This window comes from Neomonachus schauinslandi, chromosome 8, assembly GCF_002201575.2.
Source record: "Neomonachus schauinslandi chromosome 8, ASM220157v2, whole genome shotgun sequence".
In the NCBI taxonomy this organism is placed as follows: domain Eukaryota; kingdom Metazoa; phylum Chordata; class Mammalia; order Carnivora; family Phocidae; genus Neomonachus; species Neomonachus schauinslandi.
In genome coordinates, this window is record NC_058410.1 from 144,686,617 (window position 1) to 144,700,995 (window position 14,379).

General features: G+C 38.7%; 1 pseudogene; it reads left to right on the forward strand.

The window, feature by feature from the left end:
- LOC110586895 lies at positions 1–976 on the forward strand (annotated as a pseudogene).
- Positions 977–14,379: the final 13,403 nt, after the last annotated feature.

Sequence of the window (14,379 nt, forward strand, 5' to 3'; positions counted from 1 at the left end):
ATGGAGTCCCCCTTCTTGACCAGGCAGAGCACAAGGGAAAGAGTGAATGACAGCACCTTCTCAGGATTCCTTCTCCTAGGCTTCTCCAACAGGCCTCAGCTGCAGACGCCTCTCTTTGTGGTCATCCTGATCGTCTACTTCCTGAGCTTTCTTGGCAATGGAACCATTATACTTCTGTCTCGGATGGACACTTGCCTGCACACTCCCATGTATTTCTTCCTCTCCAACCTCTCTTTCATGGATCTTTGTCTGACCACCTGCACCGTCCCTCAGACGCTGGCCAACCTCAAGGGGCGGGACAAAAGCATCACCTATGGTGGCTGCGTTGCCCAGCTCCTCATCGCCCTGGGGCTCGGGGGCGTGGAGTGTGTGCTCCTGGCCGTCCTGGCCTATGACCGCCTCGTCGCCGTGTGTCCGCCCACTGCACTACCTGGCCATCGTGCACCCGCATCTTTGCCTGCAGGGGGTGCTAACTGCTTGGCTCACAGGGTTTGGCAACGCGGTGCTACAGACGGCCCTGACCATGACTCTTCCCTGTGCGGGAGAAACCAGGTGGACCATTTCTTCTGAGAAGTTCCCGTGATGCTGAAGCTGGCCTGCGCCGACACCTCCATCAACGAGCCTGAACTCTTCACGGTCAGTGTCTTCTTCCTCGGGGTGCCCCTGTCGCTCATCTTAGTGTCCTATGGCCACATCACCCAGGCCGTTCTGAAGATAAAGTCGGCCCAGGGGAGGCGGAAGGCCTTCGGAACCTGTGGTTCCCACCTGATGGTGGTGGTCATCTTCTTTGGCACACTCATCTCCATGTACCTCCAGCCTTCCTCCAGTTATTCACAGGATGTGAACAAAAGCATTGCGCTGTTCTACACTCTGGTGACTCCCTGGCTGAATCCCCTCATTTACACTCGGGAACAGGGAGGTCAAGGGGGCACTGAGGAGACTGCTGAGGGCAACTGCAGACTTGAGAGGGAACTAATGCAGGACTTGCAGACCTAAGCGCTGGTGCAGGGAAGGGACTTCTGGGTGACTCGAAGCCAGTTTTCACATAATTCAGCAGGTCCTCATAAAGCACCTGCTCTGTAAGAAGCAGTGTTCTAGGGATATATCAGCAACCAAAACAAACACCCCTGTCCCCATGGATCTAAATCTTCTAGTGGGGAGAATATGGGTTTTAAGACGATGTAAAAATAAACTATGGAATGTCATGTCTTGGAATATTTCACAATAATGAGAATACACAAATTGTAAGTACAAACAACATGAATGATTCTCACAAACACAATGTTGAGTGAAAGAAACCAGATACAAAATGGTTAATACTGCTCAAATTTAATTATATTCAATGTACTCTTTATTCATGTAAAACTCAAAACAGGCCCAAGGAATCTGTGGTATTGGAAGTCAGAATAATGGATTCTCAGGGGAGTCCTGATTGAAAGGAGAAATGGGGGAGGAGAATACTGGGATTCTGCTTCTATTTTAATTCTGGATCTGGATGCTATTTATAGAAGGTACACAGTGTGTGAAAATTCATCAAACTTGACACTGATGCTACTTCCACTCTCTGTATGCCTGTTGTACATCAAATCATTTACTTTTAAAACATTTGAAATAAGCTAGATATTAATAGATACCATGATACTAAACACGTACATTAAGATTTGCGTTCCTTTCACACTCGATCTGGCTTTATATTCCAAATGATCTATGTGATTTCTTTCCAATGTACTGAACTAGTAGAATCTAAACTGTTTTTGCTATCCATGATATTTAGCCAACAAGAATGCACTTTACCTGGCTTTCCTTTGAAGACCTCAATCAAAGATCATTTGTACAGGGAGTTCTGGTCTCGTCCTCCTTCCAGGTTGAGTCACTATTGTTTTTTCTGGTCTCTATTTCATATATTTCCATTCTGATCTTTGTTCTTTCCTTCCTTCTCCTAACTTTGAGATTTTTTACTAGTTCTTAAAGGAGTAAAGTTAGGTTATTTTTTTGTTTGTTTTAAAGAAGTTAACTGTATTCTTTTTTATTATTAATTTGTTGGCTTCGAAATGAGCCAACTATAGAAAATCCACATAGAACGTATTGCATTCTAGAGCCTACCTAGAGCCCATCAGAAAGTTCTCTCTTGTCTAAATTTTTTATACACACTAGCTGATAATCTGCATTTCACACTAGTGAAAGGGTCTGAACTTGTAGACAATTGTCAGATTTATCTGAAAATTATTTTCCTAATGTAGGCTTTTATTGTGGTAAACATTCCCTTTAGATTGATTTTGCAGCACCCCATAAATTTTTGTAAGTAGTGTTTGTATTTTCATTTTTTCAAGATATTTCTTGTTTTCCCTTTGATGTCTTCTTTGACCCATTGTTTTTGGGGTAAGGGGGAGTTATTTATTTTTTCCTATTTGGAAATATTTCAGCTTTCCTTTTGTTATGATTTTTAGTCTCATACCACTGTGATCAAATAAAGATATTTGCATGAGTTCAATCTTCTTAAATTTGCTAAGACTTGTTTTGTAAATTATCTTGTGATCTCTCCTGGACAATGTTCTGGTGTGCTTGACAAGAATGTGTATTCTGCTGCTGTTGGATGAAATGGTCCATATGTTAAATTTTTTAGTCTAAAGTATGGCTCAAATCCAATATTTTTGTGTTGATTTTCTGTTGGAATGATTTATCCATTGTTAATATTAGAATATTGAAGTCCCTATGATTATTATGTTGTCTATTTCTTTTTTTTTTTTAAGATTTTATTTATTTATTTGACAGAGAGAGACACAGCAAGAGAGAGAATACAAGCAAGGGGAGTGGGAGAGGGAGAAGCAGGCTTCCTGCCCAGCAGGGAGCCCCATGTGGGGCTTGTCCTGGGATCATGACCTGAGCCGAAGGCAGATGCTTAACGACTGAGCCACCCAGGAGCCCCATGTTGTCTATTTCTCCCTTCATATCTGTTAGCATTTGTTTAATATGTTTAGATGAGCCCATGTTGGGTCCCATATATTTACCATTGTTATATCTTCTTGATGAATTGACCCCTTTGTATAATGAAGTTTTTTGTCTCTTGTTACCATTTTTGGTTTAAAGTCTATTTTGTCTAATATAAACGTACCTACCCCTTCACTCTCAAATATCTAAAAAAACAACTAGCACCAATCCTTCTCAAACTCTTCAAGAAAATGAAAAGTAAGGACACTTCCAAACTCATTTTACAAGATTAGCATTATCCTAACACCAAACACAGATAAATACTACAAAGGAAAAAAAAAAAAAAAAGAAAACCTAAAAACCTATATCCCTGATGAATATAGATGCAAAATTTTTCAACAGAATATCAACAAAGCAAATTCAATAGCACATTATAAGGTTCATACACCATGATCAAGAAGGATTTACAGCAGGGATACAGGATGAACCAGCTACACAAATCAATAAATGTGATACACCACATTAATAGAATGAAAGATAAAAACCATATGATTATCTCAATAGATGCAGAAAAACATTTAACAAAATACAACATCTTTTCATGATATATATACTCAAGAAAATAGATGTAGAAAGAATATACCTCAACATAATAAAGGCCATATATATCAAACCCATGTCTAACATACTCAATGGCAAAAGGTGGAATGTTTTTCCTCTAAGATCAGATACAAAACAAGGATGTCCCCCTTTACTACTCATATAAAACACAGTATTGGAAGTTGTAGCCTGAGCAATAAGGCAAGCAAAGAAATAAAAGGCATCTAGTCAAAATACAAGAAGTAAAATCATTTTGCCTAGAAATTATATATATGATCTCATATATAGAAAATCCTAGACACCACCAAAAAACTGTTAGATCTTATCAACAAGTTTAGTAAAGTTGCAAAACAGAAACTCAACATACAGAAATGAGTTGCCTTTCTATACAATAACAGAAAATATATGAAAAGATTTGTTTAATCCCACTCACAATAGCATCAAAAACAAAAATTGAACCAGGAGGCAAAAGACCTGTACACTTAAAACTGTAAGAATTTCGTGAAAGAAATTGAAGAATTAAGATATCTTGTATTCATGAATTGAAAGAATTAATACTGCTAAAATGTCTATAATACTCAAATCCATGATAGATTCAATGCAATCCCTATCAAAAATCAAGAGGCATTTTCAACAGATATAGAAAAAGCAATTCTAAAATCTGTATGGAGCCACAAAAGTCCCCAATTTTTGTAGGGGGACAAAAGTTTTGTGAGAGAAAGCCACTCTGACAAAGAAGAACAAAGCTGGAGGCATCCCACTCCCTGATTCAAACTATATTATAAAGCTCTAATAATCAAAACAGTATGGTACTGGCTGAAGAAATAGATACATACACCAAAGGAACAGAATGAACAGCCCAGAAATAAACCTACCCATGTACACACAACTAATATTTGATAAAGGAGTCAAGAATATTCATGGAGAAGCATAGTCTGTGAAAACTGGGTAAATACATACAGAGAAATGAAATTACAGCTCTATATTACACCACTCACAAAAATTAACTTGAAAAGGATTAAAATGTAAACGTAAGACCTGAAATTGTAAAACTCCTAGAAGACAACGTAGAGGCAAAGATTTATGACATTGGACAAGTTGACAGTAATGAGAATGTTCTAGCATTATCCCACCTACAAACTGACCCCACTCTTTGTGATTCAAATTTCAATCCAGAGATGGAAAGAATGGCACTTCTATATTTTTTAACTTATGTGTATCTCTATGACAGCAAAAGCAGTATAGTTTGTCCCTGTGGCATGCCCCTCAATTTATTTATTTCTTCTTTGAGTGCTTTCATTAGTGTTTGTACTTTTCAGCATATAAGTTCTATACATGTTTAATAAGCATATATGTAAATATTTCATTTATTTTGAGTGGTTGTAAATGGCATTTTAAAAACACTGGGTGTTATATGTAAGTGATGAATCACTAAACTCTACTTCTGAAACTAATATTATATTGTATGTTAACCAACTGGAATTTAAATAAAAACTTGAAACTACAAAACAAATTTTAAAAATTAAGAAAAAAGAGATTAAGAAGGGCATTATATCATAATTAAGGTATCTATCCATCAAGAAGAGCCAACAATTGTAAATATTTATGTTCCCAACGTGGGAGCACCAAAGTATATATAATGCATACAGTAATAAACAAAATACATACAATAATAAACATAAAGAAGCTCATTGATAATAATACAATAATAGTAGTGGGCTTTAACACTCCACTTATAGCAATGGACAGATCGTCTAAGCAGAAGATCAACAAGGAAACAAGGGCTTTGAATGACACACTGGACCAGATGGACTTAACAGATATATTCAGAACATTTCATCCTAAAGAAGTAGAATACACATTATTTTTGAGTTCACAGGGAACATTCTCCAGAATAGATAACATACTGGGTCACAAATCAGCCCTTAACAAGTACAAAAAGATTGAGATCATACCATGCATATTTTCAGACTGCAACACTATGGAACTTGAAGTCAACCACAATTTTCCCAACACCATTTGTTGAAGAGACTGTCTTTGTTCCATTGGACATTCTTTCCTGCTTTGTCAAAGATGAGTTGACCATAGAGTTGAGGGTCCATTTCTGGGCTCTCTGTTCTGTTCCATTGATCTATGTGTCTGTTTTTGTGCCAGTACCATGCTGTCTTGATGATGACAGCTTTGTAATAGAGCTGGAAGTCCGGAATTGTGATGCCGCCAGCTTTGCTTTTCTTTTTCAACATTCCTCTGGCTATGCGGGGTCTTTTCTGGTTCCATACAAATTTTAGGATTATTTGTTCCATTTCTTTGAAAAAAGTGGATGGTATTTTGATGGGGATTGCATTGAATGTGTAGATTGCTCTAGGTAGCATTGACATCTTCACAATATTTGTTCTTCCAATCCATGAGCATGGAACGTTTTTCCATTTCTTTGTGTCTTCCTCAATTTCTTTCATGAGTGGTCTATGGTTTTCTGAGTACAGATCCTTTGCCTCTTTGGTTAGGTTTATTCCTAGGTATCTTATGGTTTTGGGTGCAATTTCTCTTTCTACAGTCTCATTGTTAGTGTATAGAAATGCAACTGATTTCTGTGCATTGATTTTATATCCTGCCACAATAGCCAAATGCTCAATTCCTGTGAGTTCTAACAATTTTGAGGTAGAGTCTTTTGGGTTTTCCCATATAGAGTATCATGTCATCTGCAGAGTGAGAATTTGACTTCTTTGCCAATTCAGGTGCCTTTTATTTCTTTTTGTTGTCTGATTGCTGAGGCTAGGACTTCTATTACTATGTTGAATAGCAGTGGTGATAGTGGACATCCCTGTCGTGTTCCTGACCTTAGGGGGAAAGCTCTGTTTTCCCCCTTGAGAATCATATTCACTGTGGGCTTTTCATAGATGGCTTTTATGATCTTGAGGTATGTTCCCTCTTTCCCTACACTGCGAAGAGTTTGAATTAAGAAAGGTTGCTGTACTTTGTCAAATGTTTTTTCTGCATCAATTGAGAGGATCATATAGTTCTTTTACTTTGTTTTATTAATATAGTGATCACATTGATTGATTTGTGGCTATTGAACCACCCTTGCAGCCAAGGTATAAATGGGCTTGGTCATGGTGAATAATCCTTTTTAGGTACTGTTGGATCCTATTGGCTAGTATTTTGGTGAGAATTTTTGCGTCCATGTTCATCAGGGATATTGGTCTATAATTCTCCTTTTTGATGGGGTCTTTGTCTGGTTTGGGGATCAAGGTAATGCTGGCCTCATAAAAAGAGTTTGGAAGTTTTCCTCCCATTTTGATTTTTTGAAACAGCTTCAGAAGAATAGGTATTAATTTTTTAAATGTTTGGTAGAATTCCCCTGGGAAGCCATCTGGCCCTGGACTTTTGTTTGTTGGGAGATTTTTGATTACTGCTTCAATTTCCTTGCTGGTTATGGATCTGTTCAAGTTTTCTATTTCTTCCTGGTTCAGTTTTGGTGGCTTATACAACTCTAGGAATGCATCCATTTCTTCCAAATTGCCTAATTTGTTGGCATACAGTTGCTCATAATATGTTCTTAAAATTGTTTGTATTTCTTTGGTGTTGGTCATGATCTCTACTCTTTCATTCATGATTTTATCTATTTGGGTCCTTTCTCTTTTCTTTTTGATAAGTCTGGCTAGGGGTTTATCAATCTTATTAATTCCTTCAAAGAACCAAGGAGCTGATTCTTTGAAAGAATTAATAAAATTAATTAGGCCAGCCTTAATTTGGGATCAAGGCCAGCATTACCTTGACCCCAAAACCAGAAAACACCCCAGTAAAAAGGAGAATACAGACCAATATCCCTGATGAACATTGATGCCAAATTCTCACCCAGATACTAGCCAATAGGATCGAATGGTACATTAAAAGGATTATTCACCACAACCAAGTGGGATTTACTCCTGGACTGCAGGGGTAGTTGAACATCCACCAGTCAAGGAGCTGGTTCTTTGAAAAAAAATAATAAAATTGATATACCCCTAGCCAGACTTACCAAAATTAAAGAGGAAGGACCCAAGTAGATAAAATCATGAATGAAAGAGGAGATATCACAGCCAACACCAAATAAATATAAACTATTAAATGAGAATACTATGAAAAATCCTATGGCAACAAATTGGGCAACCTGGAAGAAATGGACAAATTCCTAGAAACATGTAAACTACCAAAACTGAAACAGGAAGAAATAAAAAATTTGAACAGACCCATAAGCAGCAAAGAAATTGAAGCAGTAATCAAAAATCTCCCAACAGGGACACCTGGGTGGCTGTCAGTTAAGCATCTGACTTTGGCTCAGGTCATAATCTCAGGGTCCCAGGATCCAGCCCCAATTTGGGCTCCCCACTCAGTGGGGAGTATCCTTGTCCTTCTCCCTCTGCCCCTCCCCTCCCTCACTCATCCTTGCTCTCTCTCCTCAAACAAATAAATGAAAAAAAAATTTTTTTTTAAATCTCACAACAAACAAAAGTCCAGGGCTGGATGGATTCCCTGGTGAATTCCACCAGGCATTTAAAGAAGGGTTAATACCTATTCTCCTCAAACTGTTGCAAAAAATAGAAACAGAAGGAAAACTTCCAATCTCATTCTACAAGGCCAGCATTTCCTTGATTCCAAAACCAGACAAAGACCCTATAAAAAGGAGAATTACAGGCCAATATGCCTGATGAACATGGATGCCAAAATACTTAATAAAATACTAGTGAATCGAATTCAACAGTACATTAAAATAATTATTCACCACAATCACGTGGGAGTTATTCCTGGGCAGCAGGGGTTGTGCAACATTTGCAAATCAATCAACATGATAGATCACATTAATAAAAGAAAAGATAAGAGCAATATGATCTTCTCAATAGATGCAGAAAAAGCATTTGACAAAATACAGCATACTTTCTTGATAAAAATCTTCAACAAAATAGGGATAGATGGAACATACCTCAATGTCATGAAGGCCATTTATGAAAGACCCACTTAAATATTATTCTCAATGGGGAAAAACTGAGAGCCTTTCCCAGGGAACTACAGTCAGGAACAAGACAAGGATGTCCACTTTCATCATTACTATTTAACATAGTACTGGAAGTCTTAGCCTCAGCAGTCAGACAACAAAAAGAAATAAATGCATCCAAATTGGCAAGGAAGAAGTCAAACTTTCACTATTTGTAGATAACATGATACTTTATGGAGAAAAACTGAAAGACCCAACCAAAAAATGGATAGAATTCATAATTAATTCAGCAAAGTTGCAGGATATAAAATCAATGCACAGAAATCAGTTGCATTTCTATACAGATTGGAAGAACAAATATTGTTAAAATGTCTATACTACCCAAAGCAATCTATACATTTAATGCAATGCCTATCAATATACCACCAGCATTTTTCACAGAGCTAGAACAAACAGTCCTAAAATTTGTAAGGAATCAAATAAGACCTGGAATAGTCAAAGCAATTCTGAAAAAGAAAAACAAAATTGGAGGCATCACAATTCTGGATTTCAACCTATATTACAAAGCTGTAATCATCAAGATGGTATGGTACCAGCACAAAAAGAGAAACATAGATCATTGGAACAGAATAGAGAACCCAGAAATGGGCCCACAACTATACGTTCAACTAATCTTTGACAAAGCAGGAAAGAATATCCAATGGAAAAAGGACAGTCTCTTCAATAAATGGTGCTGGGAAAATTGGACAGCCACATGCAGAAGAATGAAACTGGACCATTCTCTTACACCATACACAAAGATAAACTCAAAATGGATGAAAGACCTCAGTGTGAGATAGGAATCCATCAAAATCCTGGAGAACACAAGCAGTAACTTCTTCGACATCAGCCACAGTGACTTCTTGCAAGACGTATCTCTAAAGGCAAGGGAAACAAAAGCAAAAACGAACTTTTGGGACTTAATCAAGATGAAAAGCTTCTGCACAGCAAAGGAAACAATCAACAAAACTAAAAGGCAACCTATGGAATGGGAGAAGATATTTGCAAATGACATCTCTGATAAAGGGTTAAGATCCAAAATCTATAAAGAACTCATCAAACTCAACACCCAAAAAACAAATAATCTAATTAAGAAATGGTCAGAAGACATGAACAGGCACTTTTCCAAAGAACATTCCCGATGGCTTACATGCATGAAAAGATGTTCAACATCACTGATCATCAGGGAAATCCAAATCAAAACCACAGTGTGATACCACCTCACACCTGTCAGAATGGCTAAAATCAACAATTCAGGAAACAACATGTGTTGGCAAGGATGCGGAGAAAGGCAAACCCTCTTGCACTGCTGGTGGAAATGCAAACTGGTGCAGCCACTCTGGAGAACAGTATGGAGGTTCCTCAAAAAGTTAAAGATAGAACTACCCTGCAACCCAGCAATTGCACTACTAGGCCCAAGAATACCCAAAGAATACAAAAATACAGATACAAAGGGATACACGCACCCCAATACTTATAGCAGCGTTATCAACAATAGTCAAACTACGGAGAGAGCCCAAATGTCCATTGACTGACGAATGGATAAAGAAGATGTGGGATATATATAGAGTGGAATATTCCTCAGCCATCAAAGAAATGAAATCTTGCCATTTGCCACAACGTTGATGGAGCTAGAGTGTATTACAGTAAGTGACTTTTTTTTTTTTTTTATTTGACAGAGAGAGACATAGCGAGAGTAGGAACACAAGCAGGGGGAGTGGGAGAGGGAGAAGCAGGCTTCCCGTGGAGCAGGGAGCCCGATGTGGGACTCGATCCCAGGACCCTGGGATCATGACCTGAGCCGAAGGCAGATGCTTAACAACTGAGCCACCCAGGCGCCCAAGTGACTTTTAATAATAGAGAACAAACTGAGGGTTGACAAAGGGAGGTGGGTGGGGGATGGGCTAAATAGGTGACGGGCATTAAGGAGGGCACCTCTTGTGATGAGTACCAGGTGTTTTATGTAAGTGATGAATCACTGAACCAATATTGCACTGTATGTTAAATAACAAAAATTTAAATTAAAAAAGGCATTAACTTTTTAAAAGAGAGCAAGTATAGGGGTCTAGGGCAGGCCACCCAAAAAGGACTTCAATGGCATAGTGATTATTTTGAATGGAAGCTACTTGGGAAACAGCAGGTGCAAGAACATCACACCGTCCTCTGTGCCCCTGAAAGCAGGAAACAAATCTCCCGTATGAAAGGCACCTGATCAGGACTAAGAAGTAAAAGACATCCTTATCACCACAGGTGGGACCTTAAAGTTGAGAAAGCTGTAGAAATAAGCCTTGCTACTTTTTTATGAACCTATTACCTCAGCCCAAATTCCTAGTGATGTGATAAGCACTGGGTGTTAAACACAACTAATGAATTGTTGAACACTACATCAAAAACTACTGATGTACTATATGTTAGCTAAATGAACATATATAAATAAATAAAAACAAACAAAAAAACAAAAAGAATTCTTCATAATTAAGGCTCCCAAGCACCTGTTTTTTTATCCTGTCAATTCCTCACACATTTCTTGTCTCTGTATAAATGTATAAAAACTGCCTGCCTTGATCATTTCTTTGGGTCTCAATTTCATTATTGGGCCTCCACATGCAGGTAATAAAACTTGGAGTTTTTTCTCCTGTTACTCTCTGTCATCTCCATTTAATTCCAAAACAGCTGGAAGAACCCTGGGAGAAAGAAGGAAATGTCTCCCTCCCCAGAACAAGTGTCCAGTCCCTAAGGCCACCTCAGGGACCCCATCCCCTGACGCCTCTGATCAGCAGTCATTCCTCTGCTCATTTCTGAATTTACACAGAGCCCACCTTCCTGACAAACCACATTTCCATACACAGTCGTTCCCAGAGTCTGCAAGACCAGGTCTGAAATGCGTTACAATATCACAACAAGGAAAGAAGCTCTCACCTATATTACAAAACAAGCATCCGAAAAGAAGTCACCTGCAAAGGAAAGTGTTCACAGGGATCTATAACCTGTTCCTCCCTCCTCGGTGAGCCTGGACAGAGCAGAACTCTGGCAAAGAGTAACCACGAAATGCACAGACTGTGAACACATGAGGGTCTTACGGGGCTGGCTGTACTCTGATTACTGACCTAGTAGTAATTTCAGCACCATGCAGAGGGTCCGGTCAGAAGCTACACTCTATGCACTGCAGATATGCTACCAAATGACAGTCCAAAAGCCAAACAGGGCTATGAAGGCAGGGACACATAATCTGAGAATCCTGAAGCGTCTCTGTGCTGACTTGTACCACACTAGTTCTGCCTCACATTTGAGAAACAAACTGCTTTCCATTGCAGTGAGGGGGTTTCCGAAGCTGTCTGACAGGTCTGGGGCCTCCTGCGTGTACTCTTGCTATTATTTTGTATCCTTTGATAATTGGTGATATATCATCTGCTGGTTAAGAATTGTGTTTCATGTGAGTCTGACTGACATTTTGGGTCTCTGCAATCACCCATTACCTGAGCTGAGGGTGTGCACCCTGTATTCCTCAGAAAGCAAAAAAGCTGGAAGAATCCATGAATTGCTCTAGAGCATCATGATCACCCTGACCTCCATGTGCTAAAGACAGATGGAATAAAATAATTTAGCCAAGCCTTGGATACAATCCCACAGCCATGCCACAGTTATTGGTGAAAATTCAAAAGGAAATAGTCCAAATAATATTGGTGGCAATTTACACAACCCTGTAATCTATTACAGCCAAAGCATGGACAGCACGCGGTGGCAGACTCTTAACATTAGAAAAATGTTACAGAACGATACTGAACTTGTGTTTGGACTTCCAAATAATTACTTTTTTATTTTAGCATGTATCCCAGAGGTCTTTGTTCTCTATAATTTATTCCCATGTAACATAAACATGCAAATGCCATTCACGCATTCTCTTAAAGAAAATAAATGTTTCACCCCAGGGCTCTGTGTGTCCTTAAGAGCAGAGAAGTAGATATTCATCCAGAATAATAGGCTGTGTGGTTTTAAGGGTTTTTGCACCAAAGACAGTTCATTTGAGGGGTTTTAAAGTGACCATTTGGGTATAACTGTCAAGATGTGGTTGAAACATAATGGAGAGTGGGAAATTTGTCACATCGGGGATAAACAGTATTACAAAACTATTTTTCTACTGGCATACATGAAACATCACTATGGTGGCAAGATATATCCCAGGTGTTGATTTCAACTGGGAATACTGTGATGCTGCTAGAGATACAGAGAGAACCTGACCATGTGCGTAATCTCCCCTGGCTGTCATTTCCAGCCTCCAAATCCTGTCTCTGTAGCAAGATCACTTGTCATGAGCATGACCAGCTCAAGGGGTTCAAGGCCCTGGAGGATGCTGGTTAGCTGTCAGGATAAGGAACAGTACACTTGCTATGCATATGTGTCCAGTCCAAGACACAAACACATTTACTTACACTGTGCTACAGTGTAGCATCTTGGAAAAACCTACCAAAAATCAGAAACATTTCTATGAAGATGGCATTGCCAAAGCTCCAACCTCCATGGGAAAATACACTGTTCATGACAATACATATATACAAAAACCCAGATCCATACCCCAAAACACATTTATGTGCAAACTGAGCTTGAGGTAAGATCTTTGGGCTAGAATGTCAGATTCAATTATTCTGGGATGTTTATATTTATTACTCTTAATTCAGAATTGTATGACAGTTCATACCGAGATGGCTATTTTGAAGCTTAGATACATGGAGATGTTTAATAATTAATGTACAACTTATTTTTTCCTTAAATTTTCTCCTGATGAATCTGGTAAGCTCCACAGTAAATGGGATTCCTTATGAAATAAGGTCATTTCCCATATTTTTGTAATATGTCACTGCATTCAAATTGTATGGGTCCTTTGGCAGATGTGAGATACAAAAGCCTTGATCAGTTGATGCCTCAATCAAAGAATTTATAAAATGGTATGAAGACAGTATCTAAGTGTATTTTACCCTTGAAACTTTTGCTGCATTACTGTAGTTAAAATGGATGGAATATAAAATAAGATTTGGGTCATATACTGTTCAGATATGATAATGTCCTCAAAAAGTCATTTTTAATGAACAGGATGGCACACAAGCAACTTGTGTACCTCACATTGGTGCTTCTCCTACCGTGCACAGAATTACACATAAGCACTGCCTAGTGTATTACCAGCTGAAGCTCCCAATGTCGCTGGCAGGTATGCCTCACGCTGTCCCCCTTTTGTGACAGAAGTCTACATAAAACCATTGTTACACTAGTGACATCACGCTAGGGCCTGATATCTAAATGGTTTTGTCAGGATTCATGTCGGCAGGTTTTTCTTTGAGCTGTTTGTTTTTCCCACAGTTGCCCACCTACTTCTATGAGAAAGCTGTGATACAGGCAACCTACGGACCTCGTAATAGAGCCATGATCACAAAATGCAAGAGTAAGACATATGCCTCCAACAATTGCCAGAAAATGCTAAAATGTTAATATTTCTTGTAGTGTTTTATTGGTTCCTGTTCTCATTTTCCCTATGCCTATATAGGATGTGTGTGAATGTCTTCCTGCATGTAGAAATGGAATAGTGTTACCAAATGATTGGGGGGCTGGTTAAGAAAAACCTGTGGAGCTTTTTAAAATAACAATATGATACAGGCGCTCTGGGAACACTGAGGCAGCCTCTCTGGAGGCCACATGAGTCTATGGACTTAGATTTTGAGCACTCACTTGCATAAAAGAATCAGGTAAGGAAATTCCCTTGAGAGTTGTCAGAGGAAACTTTGGATAACATGGGGGGAAGATACAATCATCTGAAGTGCTCTGGCATTCAACGTCTTCCATCAAAGGGT